At 32.2% G+C, this 16,131-nt stretch overlaps 1 long non-coding RNA gene across 1 annotated transcript; it reads right to left on the bottom strand.

The window, feature by feature from the left end:
- Nucleotides 1–5,657: 5,657 nt before the first annotated feature.
- Nucleotides 5,658–11,889, bottom strand: LOC143224209 (uncharacterized). Its single transcript, XR_013013272.1, has 3 exons — nt 11,631–11,889; nt 6,051–6,131; nt 5,658–5,795 (listed from the first exon to the last, which is right to left on the bottom strand). It is a non-coding gene; the product is annotated as an uncharacterized LOC143224209 (long non-coding RNA).
- Nucleotides 11,890–16,131: the final 4,242 nt, after the last annotated feature.

Raw genomic sequence — 16,131 nt, 5'->3', positions numbered from 1 at the left:
ATGTACTCACTATGTGCGATGTGACAATTTTTTTTGCTAATGTCACCTTCTTTGATAACCTTTTGGTAAATACAAATGTTGGTTGTATTTCTGTTTGTTTTTTTTATTATATGTGTGTATTGCATGCTACTCCCACATGGCTAATGACTTAGTGTTAAGTCTTTTACAGAGAACTTTCGTTCTAGCATCTGAGTATTGAACATAATGATCATGCGGCCCGCGCTTTTCAATCCCCAAGCAATGTGGCCCCCTGTGAAAAAAGTTTGGTGACCCTGTTCCAAGTAATAGACGTACTTAGGATCACGCTGAGCGTCTTTCGACAAGTAATTGTTCTCTCTAATTAACTCTGAATTTAGTCGTACAAGCTTGTACTTGCGGTTTTGAGCTTCTTGTTTTGCATATTTACTGGTAAGACGATAAATATCACTAAATAACTGATCGTACCAAGCGGTTAAATCATTTTTATAAGTTTTTTCTGCGTTCACTTCTTTCAATCAGTAATTCAATATTTCTAGTATAGTTCACATTCTCTAGTAATTTATTATTAAACAACCACACACCAGGCCCTCGCGGAGTACAAGAAAAATTAACTGTACATTCAACAATATAATGATCCCTGTAAGGAAATGAAACATGGCCTATTTTCGTAAAACGGGATATACTTTGTTGAGACACCAGTATTTTATCTATACGAGACCGACACAAATTACCACAGATTATTCTAGACCAAGTGATTTCACGGTTAGTTGAAAAACTATAACGGTAAAGATCAACTGTATCAAATGAATTTAAAACTTCATGTAATACTGTTCGGGATCTGTCATTAATGTGATGAAATGAGTTTTTATCTAATCTTTCGTTTAAAACACAATTGAAATCACCCATTATAATGAAAAAATCAGAAGGTATATCAAATTTTAAGTTATTGAAAAATGAACAGCGTTCTGCAGAAGAATTTGGTGCATAAATATTAACAACTGTAAAATGTTTAGCACTATAAGTAAATGATAAAACTATCTTACGACCTACTTCACTAATATGATAATTAATATCACTAATATCTAAACCTCTGCGAATAAAAATCGCAACACCTTTTCTATGTTATTCAATATGGTCAAAGATAATATCCCCTCCCCATTGTAACTTAACTTTATCAACAAAAGTATCATACCAAAATGTTTCCTGTAAACAAATAATATCATATTTTCTCTTTTTAAGGAAGGTTAAAACTTTTTCTAGCTCAAAATTATCAGATAACCCGTTAACATTAACAGTGCACAATTTTAACTGGAAAATTGCATTGTGTTAGTAATATCTTTCTGATTATGTTTCCTGCTATTCTTCTTAAGGTGAACCGGTTTTACTTTTGTATTTTTTTGTGGTTTATTTTCATCAATCAATAGTCTTTTTCTTCTTACATTCGCGGCCCGGCATGGCCAAGCGTGTTAATGCGTGCGATTCGTAATCTGAGGGTCGCGGGTTTGCATCCCCGTCACGCCAAACATGCTCGCCCTTTCAGTGGGGGCGTTATAATGTGACTCTCAATCCCACTATTCGTTGGTAAAAGAGTAGCCCAAGAGTTGGCGGTGGGTGGTGATGACTAGTTGCCTTCCCTCTAGTCTTACACTGCTAAATTAGGAACGGCTAGCACAGATAGCCCTCGAGTAGCTTTGTGCGAAATTCAAATCAATCAATTGTTGTATTCGCATAGTCCATAACGTTATCTTCTTTCCCACTTTCGGTAGAAATTGCAACTTCTGATTCTGTAACAGTGGCGGGAACACTCTCCAACGGTTTTTCTTGTCTCGTGTTCTCAACAAACTAGTGTACGTTAGTAACTTGAGTGATTAAAACAGGCGATTCCACTTCTACTTCGGACGCGATGGGGGTGTCGGTGAATTCAGGAGGCTTTTCTCTTTCGATATTAGTAAGTTGATTATTATCGTTATTGCAATCTCGCGCAAAATGTTTGATCTCTCTACGTTCCTGATATTTACGTTTAGGACAGCTGCTGTACAAATGATCATCGACCATACATCTATTAGATAAAACAAATGATCAGGTAAAAGTGTCTAATAGATGTATGGTCGATGATCATTTGTACAGCAGCTGTCCTAAACGTAAATATCAGGAACGTAGAGAGATCAAACATTTTGCGCGAGATTGGTGTAAGATTCCAATCTTACAGATTCCAACTGGATCTATAAGGCGTATAGCATACGATAGGGATGATACACGTGTTGGTAAATGAACACGTACATACCTGTATAGATACCATTAATACGTTTCCACACAATCGGACCTTCTAGAGTGAAACCTAGTTCGATTAGTTTGTCCTTAATACGATTATCCGTTATGTATTCTTGTACTTGGAAGAATGAAACAGTTACAACTTTGTTAGCGACACCAAGTACATCACAAACCTGACCGTTAATAACAACACCATCATCATCAGTCCAAACTCTGTCATTGGTTAATTCTTGTTGCTCTGTCTACGTTACATTATGTTTTGGTATATATATTATTGTTTCGTTTCAAAACGTTCCTCAGAGGTTTCTCGTTAACTAATAAGGCTTGTTTCTGTCTTGAAAAAGAAAGGTTACTCGGAGCGTCGCCATGACTGAAAAAAATAATAAAAAATGTAATTGTATATAAGAGGATTTACATATTAATGAAAAATTAATTAAAAAATTACGGTTATTTTAAAATTATCACAAAATCTGAACTATTGGTTAATAAATAACTAGTTCAACAACCACCGCACGTGCAATAACTGATAGTCCAAGAACAATTGTTAAGCGTTACTGTATCATAGCAACATAACGGAAATTCGAAAAAGAACACAATAATTCGAATAGTGAGAAATGTTTAAACCTCAAAAGTGTAAGCACAAGAAATCATCGATATTAAATTAAGTGGAAGTAAACACAAAACAAACAAATCTTATTAATACTTCTTAATAAAGAAGGTAAAAACAAAATGATTTGTATTTTACAAAATTCTCTACAAGGAATTAGCCGGTAAAAATATACCTTAGATTTTAAAAGTAAGCAGTTGCTGACTTGGGTTCAAGTAAAAATGTCTAATATAACTAAATTAATGTAATATAACCTTCTCATTGTAATCTTCCCATAATCTCGACAAACGTTTACAGTTTTTTCTATTAAATACAAATTAATTATTATTTAAAGAATACACACGTGTATATATATAAAAGACCATGCAACGTTTCGACTTTATACTTAGGTCGTCATGATCCTTTCAGTTTTATCTTTGGTGAAATTGGAAGATAAATCTTTAACATTTCTGAACGTTGTTCTTTTGACATCATGATATTATTATTATTACGTTTGCTCAAAGTCTTAATTACTTTGAGGCGAAAGGTACTGGCAGTTTAGGCAACAATGTAAGTATAGTTATTGACATATGCGTATCACACCTGTTTCTGTAAAATTTTTCGTGTACAGAAAGCAGTTAAACTTCAAAACTATTACAAACACGAATCATGAAATTATCAAGTTACCAGAGAAATCAACATTTATTAATTTAATTATTGTGGTGATACCTTATAATTCATATATATATATATATAAATGTAAATCTCACAAATGTTTCCCTAACTTACATAGGATTATAGAACAACAAAAACACTGGGCATGAGAAGTCCCACTTCTTAATATTATGGACAAAAAACATTAGATGTATAAAAACTGTTTATGTATATCTAAAGAGACGAAGAGGAGTCACTAAGCGTTAATTTCTATCCCCACTATCGTTAAAGTTGTAAATAATCTTTGGATTGTGATAAGGAGAATTCACGACTTAAATTATTTAAATATATTTACAAGACCCTGGTGTGTCTATTAGACGTACTTGTGTGGTTTATTGAATTCTATAAAAACTATTAAATAAAATAATTAGGTTGTAAATAATTACTTTCTGCAAGATATTTGACTTAAGCAAACCTTCTATCTTAATTTTATACCAACACATATATATGATATTAACATGAATTCTCAGCTATGAAATTTTCAAAACATTTCACTGTAATGATTTTAAGACACAGTTAAATATGCTTGTCTTTGTTGTAGATTTAAAATTCTGACTTTATTTATTCCTAAATCGTTTTAAAACGTTCCGATTATTGTATATTTTTAAAACTACAAATTTTGTTTTTGTTTTGATTCGAGAAACGAAGTGCACAGTTTGCCTCTGCACTGTGCCATTCGGGACATACAGGGTTTTAAGAAAGGAAAGGCCTTGATGGCAAAATGAAACTTCGTTTCTTCGAAAGTGAAATGACTTATCTAACCATACATTATCTTGTTCCATAAAATAATGTGTATTCTCTTATCATAATTCAGCCTCGTAATTCAAGTAACATACAAAATGATAAATCATTATTTTCAAACTATAGTTCTATAGTTGTTACAGAAATTGTTCACAAACACCTTTTCTTGTAATATCGTATCATCAGTTGAGCTTGTACTTCTCAGTTTAGTGCATATACCTAAAATCATATCCTTACTGAAATAAATCCCTCTATGATTTAAACAGTTAGAAAGAATGGAAAACTTACATGACGCGTTTTCATCAGTAAACTATGGCATTGGGAAGGTAAGTAGTGGCAATGGTATACATCACAACAACCGAGATAGTGAAACAGTGATTAGCTAAAATCAATAAAAACTCTTTTTTTACTCAAGTTAAAAGAGCAAATTCTTTTCATTTTATTTTAAACTATTGTGCTTTTCCAGCTTTGTGGCTAAGGGTGCCATATAACATTCATATAAATAAATATATTTACAACCATTACTAGTTGCGTTGGAACTGTAACTTAAAACTAAAATAAAAATTCGTGACTTTCATTTAGATGTACAAAATGGAATAAATTAAAAAGATGTTGATAGATATTAATATGAAGTTTTTAATGTTTGGAAATACAAATGAAAGTTTATTTTCTACGTTATTTTAATTCAGTGGTACAATTTTCCCCTCGAGGCTGTTTCTAGTTGTTAGGGCGTGAAATAAATATATATTCATTTCTTATATGAGTATAAACATAATACACAATCTATGGTAACTACACAAGGATGAATGTCTAGATACTGCCTCTTCTTTAACTACTGGTGGTGTCATTCATAAGTCGCTGTTTCTATGCAGCGCACTTTCTAATACACAAAGTTATGCCTTTTCCACTTTATCTTTCTTTCAATGTTTATCAAACATCTACAGATAACGACATTCGAGAGTTCATTTTAACAGTTCATTAATACAGAAGTTCATGGGAGATGTCTGCAAATTAATTTATGTTTGTGAATACATGTTATAAAGGACCTGTCGTGTTCATTTAAACGTGGGTTGAATGTTTCGTCTTGGTGAAACCATACCTTGTCTGGCATGCAGTGTCTGGCAGTTACAAATCATACCTTGTCTGGCATGCAGTGTCTGGCAGTTACAAATCATACCTTGTCTGGCATGCAGTGTCTGGCAGTTACTTATCATTACCACTGTAACTTTCACCCAGCATATATTACAAGAACATAGGTTTGCGACTTGTATCAAATCTTAAACATATTAACGGCAATAGAATGATGAAAGGTCTGAACTTTGCTGTCAATACACATTTTCATTTAATATGTGTCACTCACTGTAGAACGTATAGCCTCTCCATTCGGTCACGTGCTTTGAGGAAATGTTTGTAATTTTCTCGTTTTTGTGGACCTAAGACTGGGTCAATTTTATACGCCATTTTCACTTGAAACTCTCTACGTTTCAGCTTTGGATTCTCGAAACTGAGAAAAGATGATTGGATATATAGACTGTTACCATGATTTTAAAATAAAAAGCCTTTGTTTAAGGGTATTTAAACAACTAAGATTAAAAATAATTTTCCATTACTCAAGGCAATATTAAATAAAAATTTCAATATCCAAAGTTTATTCTTGTTAGCTTGGTACATTCCAAATGTTTAATTAAATGTTATGAAGTGTATATGGTAGTGGTAAATAGTAAACATGTTTAACATATTCAAAACAGAAGATAAATACTTGTGCAGCACCAGGAGATCTGCTCAAGGTTGATGTTATCGATACTGAACGAAGGTTTCCAGCAATCTCGTCTCACAAGAACTGCTTGAATGATGATAAAAATGAAAACATTCAATTTCAACATAACTATATTCAACAACAGATGATGACTTACATAAAAACGTAAGAGTGGGGATAAGCCTCCTCTGACGGTTTAGAGTCAAATTCTTGTATTTCTTGGGGACGTAGGTCAAAAACAAAAATGTTTCTTCAGTTATTCTTATCATGAAACATCAACTGGAAGCCTACTATATTATTAACTACATTTTTTAAAACCTAGAACCTTAGGGATTTTGAAGAATAGTGTATAATAACATTACAAACCTTAAGAGACATGATAAATAGTGTAGTGACAAAATCTATAATAGGCCTAATACTAATGTATGAAAACAATAATTAGTTATAATGAAAACGTTTTGGAAAAGGCATTCATACCATAAATATATGCTGTTAGATCTATAAAATGCAAGCTTTTTCCACCAAGAACAGCATTCAATCAGCGAGTATTAGCTTAACCATCAGTCTCGCGCTAGTACAGAGGTAAGTCTCCAGATTTCTAACGCTACAATCATGGGTTCGATTCTACTTGGTAGAATTAACAGATAACCGAAGGTGGTTTTGCTAAATGAAAACCCACATTTCCCCTTACCCATAAAATTATGTGAGAAAAGTTCGATAAAACTAAACACTGTAGGTTAGTTTGTGTGTTTCAAGAGTTAATAATATTATTTGAATGGTAAATTAGCCTAAAATTTTCTCTGTTTTTTTTTGATTAACCCATGGCCGAGTATGTATTATTTATTTTTCTTTGATAAGGACTGTACAGTTTTATTATTTTCATAATATTTGTTATAGTGCTACAAATATTAACAACTAAACTTTTACAGTATATATAAACATTTATTGGATTTCTCCTCTTCAGGTAATGCTGGAATAATATATATTATTGAACTTTGGTCTTTCAAAAATTGTAGAAATTACAAATGGTAAAACAAACTGTTTTATGCTTATGGTCAACTCATAGGCTACCTACCGACTGATGACAGAGTTGACCATGATTTTGTAACACCCCAAAAGCTGATATCGTGAGTTTTGATTGACATGGCGTTTCGGATTGAGAGTCCAACACCGAAACCTCCAGGGCATTAAATGCCCAATGAATACATTTTATTATATCAAAGTATTTCCCAAGCAAACGTATTTGGTATAATTCAATATCAATATAGCCTATTTAATACAATTTTGCATACAAAAGTGGGCCTATTTTGTGTGTATCTAATATAAATGTTTAGAATCCGACGTCATTTGCGCTCGTGAATACTTAGCTAGTTTGTTTGTTTGTTTTTTGAATTTCGCGCAAAGCTACTCGAGGGCCATGTGCGTTAGCCGTCCCTAATTTAGCAGTGTAAGACTAAAGGGAAGGCAGCTAGTCATCACCACCCACCTCCAACTCTTGGGCTACACTTTTACCAACGGATAGTGGGACTGACAGTCACATTATAACGCCCCCACGTCTGAAAAGGCGAGCATGTTTGGTACGACGGGGATGCGACCCTCAGATTACGATCTTAACCCAGCTGGCCATGCCGGGCCGAATACTCAGCTGTTACTACTAGAGCTTCTGAATCTTAAATTAAATAAATCAAGCAGTTTTTATCAAAATATATTATTTTTGGCATTTTTTATATTTCTTTAGAGTTGTAATTTCCTAATACCTTATATATTTGTCATATAATATTTAATATCATGACGCATCGCTAGATAATTTAATGCCTCGTATAACTATGCCTTATAAAGAGAAATGCGATACAGGATACAGTGAGTATAAGTACATACGCGTATAAAACAATGATGATTATAGAACGACGATTATTTAAGAAAACATGTCGAGAAATTTGTCGCTATGTGTTTAGTCTGTAAGGAGATGTGCTGTCGATTTCAATAAAAAAGTTATTCAAGCTATGGATTAAAAGAAACATGTCGAGAAACTGTTTAGTTTCTTATGAGTTGACACTATCGAGGTCAGTAAAGGGGTTGTGCAAGCTATGGACGAGTGGAACCAGGAAGAAACTTTGGCAGCTTTACAACGCTACAGTGTGAGTTAAAGCTACAAATGATTGATAAGTAACAAACTTCCTAAAATAGACGTCAAGTACTTTGATAACGTATAGATAATAGTATAGTGACGGTCAATCCCACTATTCGTTGGCAAAAGAGCAGCCCAAGAGTTGGCGGTGGGTGGTGATGACTAACTGCCTTCCATCTAGTCTTACACTGCTAAATTAGGGACGGCTAGCGCAGAAATAGCCCAGTTAAAGAAGTTGTCTCTACTTCTACACGAGTTTCTTATTCAACATGTTTTTTACTGTAATGGAACATCAGATTGTTTTTCCCTTGAACTCTCTGTAAGTATTTAATGCCATTATTTCTAAGTATCGGTTATCATCTTAAGTATTATGAAATTAATGAATGTTTTGCAAAAGTGTTATTAAAATAGTCAAAGTTAATCTACTCAAGAAAATGTTTGTTGATTGTAACTATTAAGCCCATAAAAGTTAATAAAAGAAGTGTTATTGAAATCTTAGTCTCAGAGTTCTTTGCTTTAACTGTAAAGTTTCGAGTTAGTGCATTCTCACTTAAAAACAAATAAATCACACCACGAAGAATTAGCCGAAGCTCCTACTGCCGACCTGATCCAATCACTACATTACAATTATAAGATTTGTGTTTCTACATTTTACACAATATGGAATTTAAAATAGTTTTATAATTAAAATTTCTACATTGGTAACCACATTAATACATTTTTTTTCGTTTAAAATTGAAATTCCTATCATAATATAAACCTATTTTAACCCCTACTAGGTTTTTAACATTTACAGCGAATTGTATGTTGAAAAATGCGAGCAGACATAACAGTTTAAAAATTCAAGAATAGACAAATCTGAATTGCCGCTCACTGATCACAAGAACGTGCTAACGGAGTTGGACAAAACGTGGATGAAACCAAATTGGTACAACATAACATCACATCACAATAATGAAATGAAAAATTTATATTTAAACTTTAATAACTTAAAACTAAAATTCGATTATTGCATGTCTATCAAATTCTTGTTTGTGAATATTATTACAGATTTGATTTTTTGCTCTTTTATAAGTTTCGTATTGTCGAAATTGTAGAACAGGGATTTTAAAAATAATTCTATAATTAAATTGATAATGAATAAATTTAAAATTATGAGACATTTATTTTACTAAAAACAATTGTTACTGATTGGAAGTAGCTACTTATATATGTATGTTTATAAATGAAACAAAGTTTTTGTGGTAAACTCAAATTTTATTTGAAACGGTGAGTATAGGTTACCATCAACAAGAAACTTGCAGTGGTATAACACCAGACTTTGTTTGTAATATTTCTTTCTTGCACTGTCTTATAAGTACTACAGCTACATAACATTCACTGCATGGAAAATAGTTCCATTTTGTAAACATATGTGATCAGTATGTCAAAAAAACACACAACAATTCATCATACTTTTCATGTGGGGGTTGAAGTATCTTTTGTGGTTGATATGGTTAATGTTAAGAGTTCAGGCCTAAGGCAAACATATAGAGTGCTGTGTAACATTTACACAGAAAGAAATTATACAATATTTTTTCAAAATTAACTTCTTGAGCCTTTAATAAAGCGAAATCTGGAACATTTTTTTTAAAAGTTTAATCGTTTATCGAGCTCAAGCTTGTTCAGTATGAGTCGACTGTATCCGTGTGTACAATCATCAATAGTGTTGGTTCATTCGATTACCTTAAATGTTTATATGGTAACTATAAATTGTCAGAAAATGTATTACTTCGTTATAGGATTTTGAATCAAGAAGAGAGACAAAACATACCTTGGAATAGGACTTATTTCCACTGTTTTTTCATAGGTTTTCAGTTTTTAATTTAAAGACACAAGTACTTAATCAGTTAAATTAATTTGTTATTATGTTTAACAAAACAGATTATAAAATAGCATCTAATGAGGTCATTGGGAATATAACAATAAAAGAAAGAGCGAGATTGTTTAACATTGTCCTTTATACAATTTTGGATTCTTTAACAATTATTTTCAGCTAGTACATATCCGTAGTTGACAGGTCACGGATAGCCCACTGTGTAGTTTTGTTCTGTTTGTTTGTTTTTTGAATTTCGCACAAAGCTACTCGAGGGCTATCTGTGCTCGCTGTCCCTAATTTAGCAGTGTAAGACTAGAGGGAAGGCAGCTAGTCATCACCACCCACCGCCAACTCTTGGGCTATTCTTTTACCAACGAATAGTGTGATTGACTGTCACATTATAACGCTCCCAAGGCTGAAAGGGCGAGTATGTTTAGCGCGGGCGGGTGAACCCGCGACTCTCAGATTACGAGTCGCACGACTTAACACGCTTGGCCATGCCGGGCCCAGCTAGCATGAACTAATCGCTTTTGTATAATAATGAATTTTCCGTAAGTTTTTAAAAGTTTCAGTTTTGATAACCTTTGTTTTCCGCTACCAGTCGATCGTCCCTGAAAATTTTACAAGACTTACTTTGTGCAATGCATGATATATATTTGTGAATAAGGAAAATATTGAATCTTCCTATAAATACTCCACTGCATGAACCGGGATCGCTCGTGGTTGAATGATATTGATAGCATTTTGAGTTCATCACAGCAGCTCATTTCACTGAAATAAAAATTACAAATATTTGGGTTTAGTTTAGTTGAGTTAATAAAGAATATGGTATGAAGTAGGACCATGAGAAGCTTTGAGATTCATTCGATTGTGAATCTGGATTGAGAATTCGATTCGTTAGCTGGGTTCTGATTTGATACTTTCAAATCTACACAGCTTGCGATAAACTTTGGAATTTAGATTATTACAGATTAGTTTGTTTAGATTGTTACTGAAACATGTTACTGATTGTCACAGTTGAAGCATTTACTTAAAGACAATGCACGAAAGAATTACTGAGCAAAGTTATCACAGCATTTGAGTGAAATATTTGTATGTTGAACACATTAATTCTGTAATCGTTAATGTGTAGAACAGAGGTAGTACTATTCTGAAATATTATTTTGCGCAAACGCATGCTTGTGATCCACATTTGTTTATATTTATGTGACACGTGCACATTTTTAGCTAGCTACTTTCGAGCGGAACTGAAATTATTTTTTAAACAAAAAAAGGAAAAATATAAATTTGTACTTACCAGAGAAGTGTTCTTGCATACCATTTTAACTTATCAAAAAATTACATAAAAATATACTTTTGTTGTAATTAATGTATAAATAAATGTTTACTTTTTAAAATTATGGTGTTCTACAAATGGCATTATCATAAATAAAATTTTCATAGGAACAAAAATTATATACTAAGTTATAAAGACAGACGAAATGTTTAAAGAGCCCGAGACTATTTCGATAAAAAGCTGTCAAAAAGAAAAATGGAAAGATATTCAAAGGTTTTTTAGCTTAAGTGTTTTAAAATACGGTAATAAAGTAAGTATAACTCATCAGATTTCTTCAGCTCTGTGTTGTACAGGTAAACAAAAACGACGTCCGTGATAACTTCCCCCCAGTGGCTCAGCGGTACGTCTCGGACATACACGCTAAAACCGGGTTTCGATCCCCGTGGTGGGCAGAGCACAGAGCCCATTGAGTAACTTTGTGTAAATTCAAAACAACAACAACAGTAGTGATGATAAGAAACCCACTTAAAGTAAAACAGTAATCTCAAGACAGAACAACGTTTCAACCTCCTAAGAATCTCGAAACGTTATTCTGTACTTTAATTTGATTAAAGTTTTAATACCCATGCTAGCCGTCTTGAGAGTATAGGTGAACAATGTGTTTTATTCGCCTGCTTAAATATAAAAGATTTTCACAATTTTTATGCATATAATAGCATTTTATTGTACAGTATCACATGCGTCTGTTTGTTTGTTTTTGAATTTTTGTGCAATACTGCGTCAACAATTCCTAATTTAGAAGTGATAGACTAAAGATAAGACAGCTAGAAATCTCTACCCACCAATAAATCTTTTGCTGCTTGTTAACCGATAACATGTAGTGTTAATTATCACGTTATTAAACCACTACAACTGTAGCATGTTCGATGGCGGCCCGGCATGACCAGATGGTTAGGGCGATCGACTCATAATCTGAGAATCGCGGATTCGAATTTCCGTCACACCCAACATGTTTACCCTTTCAGCATGTAATATTTTAATTTGAAATGTGCATCTCCTCTATCCGTTTCTGTGATGAAGAAATATTTTTACAATACAAAGTAGATAAGTAGATACAAAGTAGATACAAAGCTCCTTCACATATCAGTAATTAACACGTTGACTCCCAAGCCTATTTTGCCGATACTTTCCAAGGTTCAGAAAAGAAATGTTGTCCTGATATTCAACTCTCATCTGTATATGAAGCCATTGTGTTCCAGCCAATAAGTGGCCTTTTATAAAGAAAATAGAGCATGACTCTCCAATGAATCGTGTGGGAGCCATCGTGTTGAAGAATGACATTAAAATTCAAGACGGACAGGTTTTCCTCGTTTCAGTGATCAAGAAATTACTTTACAATTTGAGATGTATAGCTCCTTCCCGTTTCATTCATACTGTTAAATAACTCGGATTCAGCAGTAAAGAAGCAAAATTGTTAGATATATTTAATTAAGAAGCATAGAGGTAATATTTTTATATAACTTGAATCCAGCGATACAAGAAAATTACTTACTTCGGAAGTTTGGATCCGGTAATGACAATTTAATGAATAATGTTTCTTTGTTTATGTAATAATCAAAAGGTAATGTAATGTCCCCAGAGACGTCCATCAAAGATATTTTCTACAAAAGCAACAGGGATAATAAATTCATAAGGATATAAATATGTTGAAACAAAGCTTTTTTTTTCTTTCGGAATTCTTAAGCATTGCTGTCTATATATCATCTGCAACAACACTGTTTGTTCCACTATAATGTACTGATGTTGAAACAGGTTACATTTAAGCTTAACGTTAAATAGGCTCCTCAACAAACAGATATAAAATGCTGCGAAACACAGAAATAATCTACAATTCTAAAGAAAGATTGAGTACATTATGAATCAAACATTAGTGGATACAGAGATATGGAAGTTATAAATCAAACACCAGAGTATACAGAGAAATGAATAATTATAAAGCAAACATTAGTGCATGCAGATGGTTGATTTCTTTAAAAACCAAATATCAGAATACACAGAGGTTTAGGTAGTTATAAAACAACAATTAGTTTATAAAGAGGGTTTATTACTTTATAAATCACACATTTTAGCACACAGAGAATTGAATACGTTATAAAATACATTAAAGTATACAGCGTGTTGGGTATGTTACAAACCAAGCAATAGATTATGTAGAGGGTTATAAACCAGACATCAGAGCACACAGATGGATGAGTATGTTATAAACCAAACATTATAGCATACAAAGCATCGAGTATGTTATTATTATTTTAAAAAAATATTCTGGCTAATTTCTAAGCCTCGTAATATGAAGTGGTTGCTGTAAAGTTATGGTTTATATACCGAAAACTGTCTAAATATTTAAAAGCCAATAGGTCTGCATTTGTTATAAAAACATAAGTGGATGATATTTTCACATTCTTCTAATTTGTTCATAGTGGTTTCATCACACATATCTGATTTCGAGTTGTAATTAACAAATGTGGAAGAAAAAACTTCAGATAAACTTGCTTGGTAACAAATGTAGTTAGAGCCTTTTAACAAATAAACCGTTTAATAAAGTTGTGTAAACCTTACGAGCAATACAAGATATAGGGATAAAATCAGATATTTAGTTATACATAATAAATTTAGAATAATTAAACGAAATAATCTAAAGTGTTTGACAAAGATCAGAAATTAATCTTCGTTCTTTTCTGTCCTAAGAAACTGTTTATTTTGTTTCAGTATCAATTTTGAAAATATAATTATCTTTGAATCAGTTATAGAGATTAATAAATATGTATTTAATTGCGTCAGTGTATTCCAGATAAGGTGGTTTTAAATGTTAAATACTTGGTGTAAATAGAAATTATATTTAATCAATTTAGATACATTATGTTGTAATGATAAGTAAATAAGTACAAATTATCGACACTCGTATCATTTTGAAATAAGCTAAATAATTATTATACGACGTTTTAGGGTACATATATCTAAATGGCATCTATTGTAGATGTCAACATGCCACACACAAATCCTATATACATATGTTTTGACACGTCCAGAGATAAATAAATCTATTTTACATAAAAGTAGAGAGACAGCGCAAAATTAAATTTCACGCAGTAATATGATATTCCCTATATTTATTTTCTCAAATATAATCGACTATTAATACAATGTAGAATGAAAATCACAAATATTAATAGGGAAAACAGCCATTTATATCCTTCACCTTGCAAAATTTCTGATATACTATCGCGAAGAATTAAGTTTAGGAAAAAGTAGTGCCATAAATGATATATTATTTGTTTCACTATTTTCTCTGAAATATAGTAGTTTCGTCGAATTTACGGCTGAACGGTGCTGCTTGGGAAAGCAACCTGAAAAAGGAGAATAGACCCATTATAGTTCTATCACGATTATATATTATACTTATATTTTAGTTATCTTTTATTTTAAAATATAAGTTTAGTAATCTGTGTGTGTGTTTCCTTATAGGAAAGCCACATCGGGCTTCTGGTGAGTCCACCGAGGGGAATCAAATCCCTGATTTTAACATTGACATGACAAACAGTAGAAATGCAGAAATGTTACACTTAATATCGAGTTACTCATCCGAAAATACGTAAAGATTTACCCACAAAAAAGCTATTAAATATCGCAATACTCAATTTAAATACTCGAAAAGTTACAGAATGATTCACGTTGTACCACGACACTCACATTAAATTATTGAATGTTTATGAAAAGTACATATAATAATACGATACTTACCTTAAATTTGCGAAGACTTACATTTATTAATACACATAATATCGCGATACTCATACTAATTAACATACAAAAAATCCTATACCTAATACCATATTACTATTTTAAGATAGTGAAGATTTAGGAGATCAGTACATCATATATCGCGATTTTTGCTCAATCTTATACGAAAGCTTACAAAAATAGTACGCTTTATACATGTATTAGCAATTAGTGCGCCGAAATATTGAAAAATGGGAAAGAATTGTGATTTGACTTTTCATTTTTTGTTCTTTACATAAAGGTAAAGGAGAAGGTACCTTCAATTAAGTATATAATTGTATATAAAAGTTACCTTCCTTAAAGGTACGGGTTTAATCGTTAAATAATTTAATAATATAAATCTAGTTATAAATCATAACTGAATGCCTATTTTAAACTCCTGCAATTAAAGTTTATTTATGATATATTCATCACAAGATGGGAAACGATCAAGATCTAGTTCTCATCGTAGTATCATAATTTAGTTGTCTACATGATTGTGATATAACTTGTTAGTATACTGTAAATTTTACAAATAACCTTGTAAAATGCTATCTTACGTGAACAATGGCTTTCAGAACATTAAAAAAATACTATAAGAGCTAAAAGTCGCGAATTTAATTCTAATGAACCTGTTTTACTGTAAATTGTTTAACAACAGATTTAAGCATATGTATGGGGTAGTTTGTGAACTTAGGAAGAAAAGAATGAAATTGTGTTACTTCAGAGCATAGATGCAAGATACAACTAACGGAGATTAAAGGGAAAAGCAAAGATGCAGGTTTTGTGGTACATGTAAGGGGTTAATGATGTAGGTAAAGATAGGAAAGAGAAGGCGATTAATACATACGAGGGGTTAAATGTATTTAAAGAAGGAATCCATAACTTATTTTGTCAGGAATATTACCCCGAATTAACTGGGTTGAAATTATGCGTAATTCACTAGGGCTAAATGACTTATATTAGTGTGTAAAAATGAACAGATTGACTGGTTGGACTTGAAATA

This window comes from Tachypleus tridentatus, chromosome 8 (assembly GCF_004210375.1).
Source record: "Tachypleus tridentatus isolate NWPU-2018 chromosome 8, ASM421037v1, whole genome shotgun sequence".
Classification (NCBI taxonomy): Eukaryota; Metazoa; Arthropoda; class Merostomata; order Xiphosura; family Limulidae; genus Tachypleus; species Tachypleus tridentatus.
The sequence above is the reverse complement of the archived record's forward strand: the minus strand, read 5'-3'. Positions and strand labels throughout refer to the sequence as shown.